The sequence below is a fragment of the Dinoponera quadriceps genome, unplaced genomic scaffold (assembly GCF_001313825.1).
Source record: "Dinoponera quadriceps isolate SergipeBrazil2010 unplaced genomic scaffold, ASM131382v1 scaffold2088, whole genome shotgun sequence".
Lineage (NCBI taxonomy): Eukaryota > Metazoa > Arthropoda > Insecta > Hymenoptera > Formicidae > Dinoponera > Dinoponera quadriceps.
The window spans coordinates 802593-815561 of record NW_014556152.1 but is presented as its reverse complement, the minus strand read 5'-3'; the positions used below and the strand labels follow the sequence as shown (position 1 = coordinate 815561).

Below are 12969 nucleotides of genomic sequence, written 5' to 3'. Positions count from 1 at the left end.
TAAATATGAAAAAAGATATCTTGTTTTCATCTTCGAAAAAATGGGTTTCACATTTCACGAATTTTTGACATGTTATACGATGTCATTTAAAAATATTCGCAGTATGAATCGCGCGTAATAAAATCAATAAATAATACCGTGAAATCCGCGAGCAAAATAATTTCGACGTGAATGTAAACATATAAAATAGTATGTATTAAAAATCAATTGCGCCGATCGCAGAATCTATCAATGCGGTATATGAGCAAAATAATCGCAAGTCGATAGTGACCGTGCGCGGTGGCACAATTCTAATATGCATTTTGATTATACGTTGCTTGAAACAATGAAAAAATCGCACTAAATTAATTTGCTGAATAACGGTTTGAAATAAATATAAAAATGAATAGCTAAAATACCATATTTATATAAATGTTTACTAAAAGAATGTATACTTATTTACAAAAACGTTTATTGATTATATAAGTGTTACTAGAAACAATTAAAATTACTTATCAAGAGAAAAATATTTTACTTGTAAGATATTTGTCACAAATGATATAAATATGCGAAGGGACAATCTTCTAATTGCTTCGAGCAATATATGTTTCATTTTTACAATACATACACATACATGTAAAAAGTGAAACACAAAATCTACGAAGTAAATCGCATTGATCCGAATGAGATATAAATATCAACCTATAAAAAAACTATCCATTACTTTAGGTTTTTATCACTTATTTTTCTCACTCACCGATAAAAAACGCTCAAACTCAGAGCCAGCTACTCAGATCTGGAACAAAAAATGCGATTTCACCGATTAGATTTAGAACGTCGGCTTAATAAATAAATGCACGTAGGGACACAGGTATAATAAATTTCACGACCAACTCTCCGCGGTCGTAATCCGAGTCATTCTAACGGCTACATCTCGCTTTTCGACTCAAAGGACTAAGAAGAGCTCGCATAGCGAGCACGTGAACTTACCTTTGAGTCGATCCTGCTCGGCCCGAACCGGATCCTCTGGTGCTGCAACCGCATCCGCCAAAACTGCATCCTCCAGACCTGCATCTGCGTCGGGCAGCCGCAAACTCTGCTAGATATACAATAAAAAATAGTTTTTCTAATTAGTAACGATATCAAGTAGACGTTTGAATAGACAAATCGGAACATAAATATTCCGCGACCATATCTCTTCCCAAAATTTAGTAAAATCCAATAAAAGTAGCGTTAGAAAATGAGTTTCGTTGGATTTACTTGACAATGGACGATCAAACGCGTTTTGGATTAATTTGGAAAAGTTGGAAATAACATACGACGTGGTATTATATATTCATCTCCCAGTTTAGAACTGCTTTAATTGAATCCGTGATTGAAATACAACCTACGTATATGTATTGTTAGCTCGCGTCAAGGTCAAGTTGACCTTTGAGGCACCGAATCACGCCTGAGCGGATCATTATGCGGTTTTCTTTCTATTTATATTGTTCAAGGTTATCTTCACTACGATATTAATATTACACACTGCTTCATAATTATTCATAATTATATTTTTAGATATATAATCAGGAATATCTTCAACGCGAGTCGTGTATATTTATGAGAAATTCCTGTCGTGACGTATAAAAGTTCGGTTTCGATTTATTCATCACAGTAAGATTGAGTTAAATTAAAATTAAAATAATCGCATAGATGAGAGAACGTATCATTGAATATTGATACTTATACACACTCCGACTGCAATTCGTCAAATTCATATTATCGCTCATGGTCGAGAAAAATAATTATTTATACGTATCTTATTATCTTTCCATGCATTCGTTAAACATAATATTTGCATGATTATAGCTGCTAATCGAGTTGATTACCGTTACTTGAATCTAGGTCTACTTGAATTTAAACATCGTTTCACTGTCTTCAATTTCACGTTTCTCCAAAGGAGAAGAAATTTCTCCGAGAAAATGGATCGCCATTTACTTAAAGGAAAACTACGTGAGCGGGTCGAGACTCCACGGAGAAATTCAATTCATCCGATTCAACGATTGAAAAAAGACCGTGTGAAAATTCTTAATCCTCGAGGAACATCATCTAATCCCGAATCAATGATCGATTGGCTGCCACGAAAATGTATCGAGTGTCCGATATCTCGGCTACAAAAGCTAAAAGGAATCTAAGAGGTGTAACCCGCTTGGCATAAAAAAGTCTATCTTCTCTTTTATTTGAAATCGTAAAAATCGTGATCAGATGCCGTTTTTTGTATTGAAATACGATCAATATAAGGATTTAAATTTAAACCCGGTAGAACGATTGAAGATAACAAAAGTATAAAAAAGACGTTGGCAGATTCAAAATAGAACCTGCAACTCAAAAAGCTAGTACTAGGGAAACAAGTCTTAACATTTGCGAATTTAGATTGATATTCATAGTTGTAAGTTATTTGCGATATATATCTCTTGTAAGTTATTTTGGATATATATCTCTTGTATGAAATCAGTACAGTTTGGCAAATTTAATCGAAGATTTGTAAAGTTAAATATTTATGAAATGATAAAGCGGACAAAAATAAGTGGATTATATATGTCCTACTGTATCTTAAATTAAAAATCGGATATCTTCTTTCTCGACGAGTTCATTAAATGTCGTTAAAGTTCGTTAAATTGGAAATATCCCGTCCAATAACTGAATTTGCATATATGGACATGTATGATATATTACTACTCACGTCCGTACGTCCTGTATCTACCGTCCTAGTTTCTCAATCCAGTATTCCGGATTATTCCGTGGTTCCGAATATTCACTGGCACTGACACTCACGTAGATACGATTCAACCAAAGAAACGTGTGTTAATTAACGCGATACCGACGAAAGCTCGATTAAATATTTCAATAATCGGCGAAATATTCCAACTACTCAGTAGAAATTGTAAACAATGTACCGATACATGTACTCCGCGCCGCGGTATGTGCGTCGTTCGTCGTCCCGAGACGTAATGTCACGGACAAATACGCGCCGCGCAAGCGTCCCAAAATAATTGACTCCAGAAAGAGAAAAACAACAAAGTCACTTCCCGTCAGTCGCGAACCGTCGTCTTTCGCCAAACAATAAATATGTACGGTAGCCCAAAAAACACGACAATCAACGATACATAATTTTCGACAATCATCGTCGATTAACACGCGATCGTTAGTTAAGGCTGTGTTTCCGATCTTATCGTATGTTTTCCTGGAGCTGACTTCAGAATAAAATACAAGATGCAGGATAGAACGGCAACGAAGTTTAAAACTCTTTTTCTCAACTCTTTTAAATCTTCAAATACTCCTGAAGTTTCAATCATCAATAGAAAATAATAAAAGTATTATGAAAAAAGAAAATATGTTATTTTATGTATCCACTTGTGTGTGCTTATTAATTTTTATTAGATTAATATTGATTTATTGCAAATATTCCATCTGCAGTTGAGTAAGTAATACTCCGTGCAAGTATTCCATCTACAGTTAAGTATTAATATGCCGTTTGTTGAAATCAGAATCGAAAATTAAATACAGGTGTACTATTGATATCATTGAATATTAAATTATTTTTAAATAAGTCCAAATTCTAGCAAGTATCTAGTGAGTCAAGTTTCTAACATCAAAAGACAATACCGTGTGTACAGTTTATAACTATCGAAATTTTTCACTGGCACTCCAAATTCGATGGAATCTGAAATGTTAATATAGGACCACGATTGTTGACTCAGATATATGATTGTCGTTAATATAGAGGGAAAAAATCGAAAAATATATAAAAAAATAATTGGCGGAAACGCGCGCTAAGAGGCGACACTTCTTTCCTTGCGTCTATGTTTTTTTTCTCGAGGATTCGCAATTTAAGTAGCAACCGCATCGTTTAGCCCGACGTGGGCGCGTCTTTATCCCAGTAGTTCAAAGAAAACGCCGTAAATAGTGGATTGCGGGGACCATAACAAACTCGAATGGTACATTTCGCATTTATCAAAGAGCCCTCGTTCTCCCGCCTTCGCATTACCGAGCTTAGAGGCGCCCGAGACGCTTCTTGTAATCCGTCGTTTCCTACACCACCCCCGCTCTTTTAACTGCGCCCCCTCGCCCTCTTTCCGCACCGTTCGGCCTCTGCGTAACCACCCCGCTAACCATCCTTGCAGGATAATGCCAGAAGAGAAAGACTTCAAACGGAATATTGTATCTCCGTTTCGGTATAAATAACAATCTGTGGAGCTATATTGATTTTGGACGGACGAGATGCACCAATGGGAAGTGTATATATCGGGACGTGTACGCCGCCTTTGGAAAAATACGGGGCGCTTCAAGAAAGGTATTCCACGCTGGCGGAAAGGTTCTATCCTTGAAAGAAGCGGCAGAGGAGCTCACTTAAGCGAGGTTCTCACGCAAGGGTTAATTACGAAGAAATCCTTGGATCCTGCCGAGGTGTCGTGTTTCGCCAAGGAAAAGTCAGCTTTGAATCGCATTAAATACGTACCGGAGAGCGAAGTTTCTGTCGGAACGCCTTACTGAGTCACCCTGTACGTTCCCCGTTCGTAAGATGACCTCCGAGAAGTTCTCTCCGAGATGCGAGAGAACGTGTCGTGAGCGCGCACGCGGATGTGACGGCGTGTTACGGAGAATTGTATGAGAACTTTTACACTAGCGGGACTAAATAAATAGAGCGTGAGTGAAATATTGGCAACGGGGGACGCGGGAAGCGTGGAGGCGTGCGACCGCGTCGATCGGCTCCGGCTTCGATTGTCGTGGGGTGGACGGGGGAGTGTTAAAAAATGCCGCAAGCGCGCGTCGGAGAATACAGATTTATATCGGAACATCAATAATGCTTAATATTCTCCGAATTCCTAAAAAACACGACCTTGAAATATTTTGAGACTATAAAAATGCACCAAGTATTTGCTTGGAAGAGTGTATAATTCTGATTTTAATTTATATTTTATATATATTTATAAAAAGTTCTACATACACACACATAACAAAATCACGGAAACGCAAATTTTAGCCGACAAGGGCAAAATTCTTCGTCGACGATAACGCATCTCAGCGAAGTGAAAAGCGCAAGCAGGGAGAGTCCGTTATAGCCCGCGGCCGGCTGCATATTTAAGTCCTTCTTTTCGTCGACCCTCGTGATTAATGTATTCCATTCATCGATCAACGATCCGTGTCTCTTTCCGCGTAGCGACGGTCCCGACGCCAGGCGTTGGCGAGGTGCGCCGTTTCTGTGCGAACGCGCACCTGTTTCGCGACGTTATATTCCTCAAGACCATACGTTGACACGACGGCCACGACTGGTCTCCGTGCAAAACTCTGAATCATCGGCGGCCGTTGGCCATTTTTCAAAGTTGCCCGAGCCGCGCTGCATTAATAACCACCACAGCGCGCGGTCGAGCGGCTTCGTGCAGCGCGCGAGTCGCGATAACAATGAGAACAAAGAAGTCGAAGGGGTGGATTTCAATCTGTACTGTCGGGGTTACCGAGCCTCGTGATCGTGGCCTTAGGTAGCTACTTGATAATATCCTCGGCCATTAGGGGGCCCGCCGATACACGGGTACCCCTCGATCTTGCAAGGGTAATCGTCGCCCGAAGCGCGCCCCCGCTATCGCGCTGCAATTCCGCGGCCTAATTATTTCGCCGTCGGTCGGCTCGGACGAAGTCGTTGGAACCATCGCGATTCCAGGATAGATAGACAGACCTTGGAATACGTCAAGTAATTAGCGAGTATGCCCCATCGTCGACTCGCGTTGCTCATTTGCGCGAGCGACCTCCCTCACTCGCTCGGAGCAACCGTTGATGCGTCGATGAGAAAATTATTATCTTTGATCGTCTGCCGTTTCTTCCACACTGGGGAGGCTGCATGGAGGACACAAGAATGTAGGAAACTAAACGTACGACTAATCTCGACGGATGATCTATGGACGCGAAACCGTGATTTATTTTGTGGCTCCGAAGTTAAAGTAATACAAAACGATAGCAGCGTTCACTGTAGTTTTATATTACTCGAAGCATCTTTAATATTACTCAATCCTTCGGCTTAGCCATCTATCTCTCGGACAGCATTCCAGATCCCGCTGTCAGTTTACCCATCTGTTGCTAAGATGGATGTTACAGACGTCTATATTTAGGTCAAACAAACCATAACAGTATCGCTCACCCACTATTATCGCATTTATATCTTTAGATGTAGAATATATGTCGTCGATTCTTTCCGTTGATTCAACACAAATAATGTTGAAATTATAAATCTTCAAGCGACATGTCGCTTCAATTGAAACTCAAAATTACCCGGATATAAAATTTGCGATTAACTTTCAAGTATTCGTGCATGATAGATTAAATTACACAAAAAAAAATGTACATAACACTTTTTGTTAAGAAATCTCACTAATAAAACGCAAGACCTAAGACGATATTATCGCGGTGTATCTTTCCCGCATTAAAAGCATCCAGTTAAATCCGCTAAAACCGTAATTTGCCCGAAATTAGCACATTATTCAGGAGGTTTAAAGGAATAGGTTGACAAAAGATTAAAAAACGAAACAGCGGCGCAATATATATAGCTTACTTAAACGAAAGCGTCATTCTAGTAAAGAGATTTCCTTCGTATTTTTAAACGAAGGTGGAAGCGACTCAGACAGCCGAGAGAGATCTCGCTCCTCGGAATTCCCGTGGATCGCGGCCAGGGCCGTATTCTTCCAGATCCCGTCATCGAATGAGCCGGTTAATAGCGCGCAACGACTGGCCGCACTGATTCGCCCTTTCCCGCCTGCTGCTGTTGCATCGTAAACGTAATTTCTGAGAAGAGTTTATCCGCCCGAGCTCTGCCCGCCGGGGCCACATCGGCGTGATGTCGGAAGACCGTAGAGATAATCTTTCGGAGAATTTCGGTTCTCGCGTGATATCTTTCTTACCGGTCCTGATTGTGTATTAACCGTGAATCGCGAGTGATACGTTGTTGTACGAGAATAAATGATATACATATAATCACTGGATATTATAGCCTTTATGTTTTCCGTTTTTTATTTCTCGAGTAAGAGGAAAGGCAGGTCCAGTCGCTTTCGGGAATCACGAGCAAAGTTTAAGAAAAAATGCATGCGCATCTCCGACACTTCACGCAACATCGTGTCTTCGCGTGTTCTCTGTCTTTTCACGCAATAATTATGTTACATTTACAAATATCTGTCGTAGAAATTCAGTGAAACAGTTATTCCTTGCGGTAGCGAGAAAATGGTATCGCGATTAATTCGCGATCTACGGATTACAAATTTTAAGACACCATGGCGTTCTATGCCTCCTGCTGCAACTATGCGACTCGCGCGACCGCTGCACCGGTTGGCCTTACGCGGTGGCCGAGCCCTCGCGCGCGCGCGCGACTCGCTCGTGACTTGGCCGTGAGAAGCGATTAGGCGAGGGAAAAAAAATGATCAGGTATAAGGATAATGAGTGGTCGGCGAGGAGAATAGCAGGCACGGCGACGGCGGTGGGACGACGCATGTGCTCGTGCCATAATTTTCGGGACGAATTAAAATTCTTCGGCGGTACATCCGGATAATGGAAGCTCCCGCGCCGCGATACTTAGGACGGATAAAGGTGTTGGATCTTGGGTGAACGCGTTATTGAAAAAAAAATAGCACGGTAATCTTTCTAATACGGGAAGTGCATTTAACTCGCTCGCTCGAAGTGATGGTTGAGACTTTGTCGTTCTCGGGAGAAGTAGCCAGGGAAAAATCTCTCTTTTATAATTGCGAGGATAAAGAACGAAAAGAGATGAATACGCAACGAGTTTTACTCTAAGCGCACTGTTGAGAATAACGAACGATGGTTCGAACATTCTGAATGAATTGATTTTTCAAACGATTATAATTCATTAGCATATCGCAAACTATGTGTAATATAGGTATTTAAATCGAGATACATACAGAAGAGCCTTCGTGTGGTCGTAGCAAATGAGCGGCTAATATTAATACGGGAAATCATTATGCTCTCTGAGCAGCTTATTTGAATTGACGTGTTCTGGTCAGATCGAACGCGATTTATTAGAGACCACTCTGAATAATTTCTCATATCTCTATATATATATATATATTATATTATATATATAGTTATATATATATATATATATATAACTCCATTTAATGACACAAATAAAATAATCCATGTCTGACGAATTATTCCTGAATATTTGATAGCACCGACGATAATTACATTCCATTTAAGATTCATTCTGTGTATGTGTACGGTTATACTGGACAATTAATAATTAAACATTAAATACATATTTGATCAGATTCCATAAAGAATGAATAAAATTATAGAATATCCATGAATTTACAAATTTTACTTAAACAAAAATTATTTTTTGCACAATTACTTAAAGTACAAAAGTACAATTTATAGTATCAGCGCGCATACATCCACTTTTGCATGAAATTACAATGAAGCAAACCCAGTTCTTTTTCAAAAACGTTTTTATTTTTCAAGAAAAAAGTTACTTATTTTACAGTTAGAAATTAAAGCTCAATTTATAACACATCTTCGCAATTTAAATTAACCAGGACCAAAGAATGTCTCAGTTCCTCTTTATCTTAGATATGTAACATCCGATAATTTTTAACGCCGGGACCAGCACATTTCACACCAAAAATGATATTTACGTGCGCTGATTCGACTTATCGCTCAAATCTCCAGTTTCAAAATAAGGGGAAACGTGCCACGGAATTCCGGAGACTAGACGGTCTGCAATCTTAATAATTTGCATTCCGCCGACAGCTCTCGATAATGAGCAACTGGGGGTGTATTTACCGCGGCAACCCCGTTCTTCGACGACGACGACGACAACGACGACGACGACGATTGTCCCCCCTTCTCTTCCCTCGAGTCTTCGGCCGATAAATAACTTCCTTTTTCCGGGCCGCCGTTTTAAGCCGCCGCGCGACGAGCGGAGGAACAGAGGAGAATCAGAGAACGCGGCGTTTTAATTTCCACCAATTAGAAATAATTGCGATTAATTATCTCGGACGAAAGGGAGAAGGAACGAGAGAGGTGGCATCTGTTTAAGGAACGCCGGCCGCCTAACAGGAGGAGCGAATAATTGAATCGCCCGAAGTTCCGACTTCGACAATGAGTGTTTCGTTTCACCTGGAACGAGCTTTCTTCCGCCGGCGGCGGCGGCGGCAGCGGGCAAAGCTCGACGCGCTAGTCTTTTGTTCCGGCGGAGCTTTCAATTAACGGCCGAAGCATGCGATCCGCCGAAGTAGCCACTGAAAATAAGGAACCTCGCGGATAAGGAAACCGCCGTCAAGACGACGTTTTTCGCGGTCGAAGAAATGCGAATGCGATGAAATTATTACTTGCAGATCGATACGTTAAATTTGACGAGATATAACGCGACAATTTCCTTTTCTTTTTCTTTCCCCCGTATGTATACTATCTGTCCTCATTCTCATGCTTTACATGATTTTCGAATTATCGATTCTCTACATTACTTTAATATCGTTAATGTTCATGTCGTAAGCACACATACATGTACACATAACGTTGCGAAAGAGAAAGACAAAGTTCCGTATACCCGCAGCGTACTGTATCGCACCCGTGCTCCTGTACGCGTATAAATTCGCTCAGGACGCTTCGGTGCGCAGGATGCCAGACTGCGCGCATGGGAATAAATCAGGTGCCTATTGATTTTGAGCCATACAATCTGTTTCCCAGTCCGCTGCCTCTCGGCTACTACTATGGGAATATCAAAGATGCTACAGCCGCATTTCTCGTTCGATTCGCAACGAAGGGTGTCGATTTCAGATTTTGCGGACCGTTTTGCCACGTTCGAGATCCAGCGATCATCGACCTTGAAATAGGGAGAGAAACGACTCACTATAGTTTCCGATTCGATACGGACTTAAAGGTAGCCTTTGCACAAGCCACTTCCAATAATATCAATGACGCGTTTGTATGCGTGACTTTACACTCGAAAATACACAAAAATAAACGAGTTTTCATACAAATGGGTAATGCGATAACGTGCAATGCATTTTCTATCGCCAGAATTTCAATATTGGCTCGCTATTGCGGACTCACTACGAAAATATTCGTCTCGCGTGTGAGTGTTATATATGGCAATAGTTTGAATAAATTTAATATCGATGCCTAATTTCGAAGACAAGCGCAAGCAGCGCTTAAAGCGAGAAGCGAAGATGGAGCCGTTTTGACGGATCGACCTTATGAATATTAATGCCGCGATAGGCAGTGGAGACATATTGTAATAATTATGCATCCCGTATACCACGACGGAAATGTGAAGAAAGGAGGGAAAGACAGGGAGAGTTGCCAAGCGACGAAAATTATTCTCGCTGCGTAGATGTACACAAGCGAAGGATGATGAATCGATATACGTTATTACTCGATTTAATTGATACCGGTGCTTCGAACGACGAAACAAAAGACTGTTACGAGAAAAAAGAGATAGTTCGTACAACAAAAGAATTACAATGATAATTTATTAAAAAAGAATTTTTTCGATTTTTTTAATGCGTTTACGTAATATCGCAGTGAGCTTGGAAATTTGTTATTAAAACTACGCGCGGAAACATTACTCCATTTAGATCAGATATAATTAATCATCGATGTTAATAATGAGATTTCGATACGGTCTGCAACAGCACTTAACATCATTTACAAGGGTGTCGCGATTACTTTCGCGGTTTATCAATTTTTCAACGACAGGAATAATTAAAAAGCAGAGAGTAGCGATAAGAGTTACCAGCCGGCTAAAATAGCCGGTTTATTATTTATGGTTCTTGCTTATATTTCTTCCACATGCTTTAGCTTCTATATACTCTTTGCGCGAAGATGATCGTTATAATATCGCGATAGAGATCGTCGGAGACCGAAATGATCGATAATAAATCCTTCGCGTTCTATTCGGGCGTCTGTAAAAATTTAATTCACTTTCATCGCGTCTACTTCGAGGATTTATCAATTACTTTTCTCTCGACGCTACCGCACGCCATGATTATTATTACATGATTACGGTGTGTAACGTGGAAATCGATGAGCACTTCTCTCACGGCGATCGATAATAAAATCCCAGACAGGTATTTCCGCCTTTTTGATCCCCGCGCGAGATTATTCTCTCATGACGTATAATGCGCATTCTTTATTTCGTTATTACGGCGATTGCGCGCCTGTGCTTAAGCAACGCTCCAAAAATCCGCGACTTTTCTCCGTTTTATTTATACGTTGTAACCTCGTAACGATGCACACATGTCAAAATACCAGTGCTTTGCAGAAATTTCGCGAACTCCCGTTGCTAAGGTCGCACAGACCGAGCGAAATCTGCGCAACCGTGAACTGCACAGGAGTAGGCCGTAACGAATTAAATGCACTAACAGAAACCGTTGCGATATCAGCAGTTGCGCATTAAAAATGGCCGTAATATTGAAGTCGTATATGATAATTTTGCGTAATTTGGATCCTCAGAAAGTAGCGCACACGTTGCATTGACATTTCCCCACGCGAGGCATGCGTTTCCATTTACGGCGAGAACCCATCGCGGAAACTTTTATCGCCTCACGGAATCCCGATGTTCCCGGAAACGCCATTTAGGCAGCATGCTGATGCAGGTATGGGAAAATGTACGACGCGGTATCAAGCCACTTGAATCTATCAACTTAACTGACCGTTACCCGCTAAAGCACGATACGACGGCGACGACAATGACAGGACGACAAGGGACGGCGGCGAGGACGGAGGTGTCGAAAAGGACGAGTAGGAGGGACCGGGGCTCTCGGATTCCACGACCTCGTTGCACCGGCAGATGCGGACCTACGTACGCCGCATACAACGTCGGTGCAGCCGAGGGGAAGAATAAGGTAGGCGTGTCGCGGCCGCGTTACGTGCGTGCATGTACACGACAAAGAGAGATACGCGGGCATAAGCCGGCTTATTACGCGCCGCCGCGGGCTACAAACACGCCGAATAATGGCCGTGGCTCCGCGCGGCCGCTGTGCGTACGTGTGCGTGTGTGAGTACATGTGCGTACGCGCCACGGTATCGTATTAAATTATAATAATTCCGGCGCGAATTATTAGACCGACCGGGGAGGAAGAGAAAGAGGTGCGTACCGGGGGCCCGGCTGGTTGGTTACGCACTTCCCGCGCGTACCGTTGCGGCACAATGTTGCGACCCAGGTGCGCCGCGCCACGTCGGGGGTCCCAGTGTTTGTTAACAAATATTTTCAGCCGTAACGAGACACCCCCATCGACCGGGAAGCGGAGACAATGATTGGTCGATGCGACTTGGCTTCGGAAGGAATCAACGATTTTACCGCGCGGAAATTCGATGCGCGACTGTTCAGATGGATCTTTTATCCACTTGGATGATAATTAGGGGAATGCGGAAGAATGATGAAAACGCGGAGGATGGTGAGAACGTGGACTTTCATGTGGAGAGCTTGAACCATCCCTTTATTATTATATACAAGATAATACTTATTCTGTTCTCGCATATTTTATTCATAATGTTACGCTTATTATTCTTTTACGCAAGAAATCCTCCTCAACGGAGAGTCGAGTAAGAGGATTTTGAATAAAGAACTCAAATGTAAATTTTTAATTTTGATTACATTTGTCACGGTGCAAAAAGATTCAAAATAACACCTCCCTTTTTTTTTCTACTAACGCTCCGACGGTTTAATTCAAGTATAAATTCTTTTGGAGGAAAGTACCTACTTTAGTCAAGTTGAACGATAATTTATGGAAAACACGAGCGCAAAAATTCCTACAAAGAGCAAGATGATTAATTAACAGTCTAACATTCACTTCGAGAGAAACCTATTGCCGCTACTTCGTTTCTATTGCATAATGCATTTTGTTCGCGAGATGATGTTACATTCGGCGAACACGCAGCGTGCTATACGTCGCGATAATTCTTCGAATTAAATTGCAAATGCCGACGTATTCTCGAGCAGCGTGA

At 41.5% G+C, this 12969-nt stretch overlaps 1 long non-coding RNA gene across 1 annotated transcript in view; it reads right to left on the bottom strand.

Annotated features, from left to right (window-relative positions):
• Positions 1-722: 722 nt before the first annotated feature.
• The window catches only part of LOC106747019, a 30828-nt gene continuing 18581 nt past the window's right edge, over positions 723-12969 (bottom strand). The window contains exons 2-3 of the long non-coding RNA XR_001374632.1: positions 970-1078; positions 723-775 (exon numbers count right to left, since the gene is read on the bottom strand). This is a non-coding gene — a long non-coding RNA (uncharacterized LOC106747019). The remainder of the gene's footprint in view (positions 776-969; positions 1079-12969) is intronic.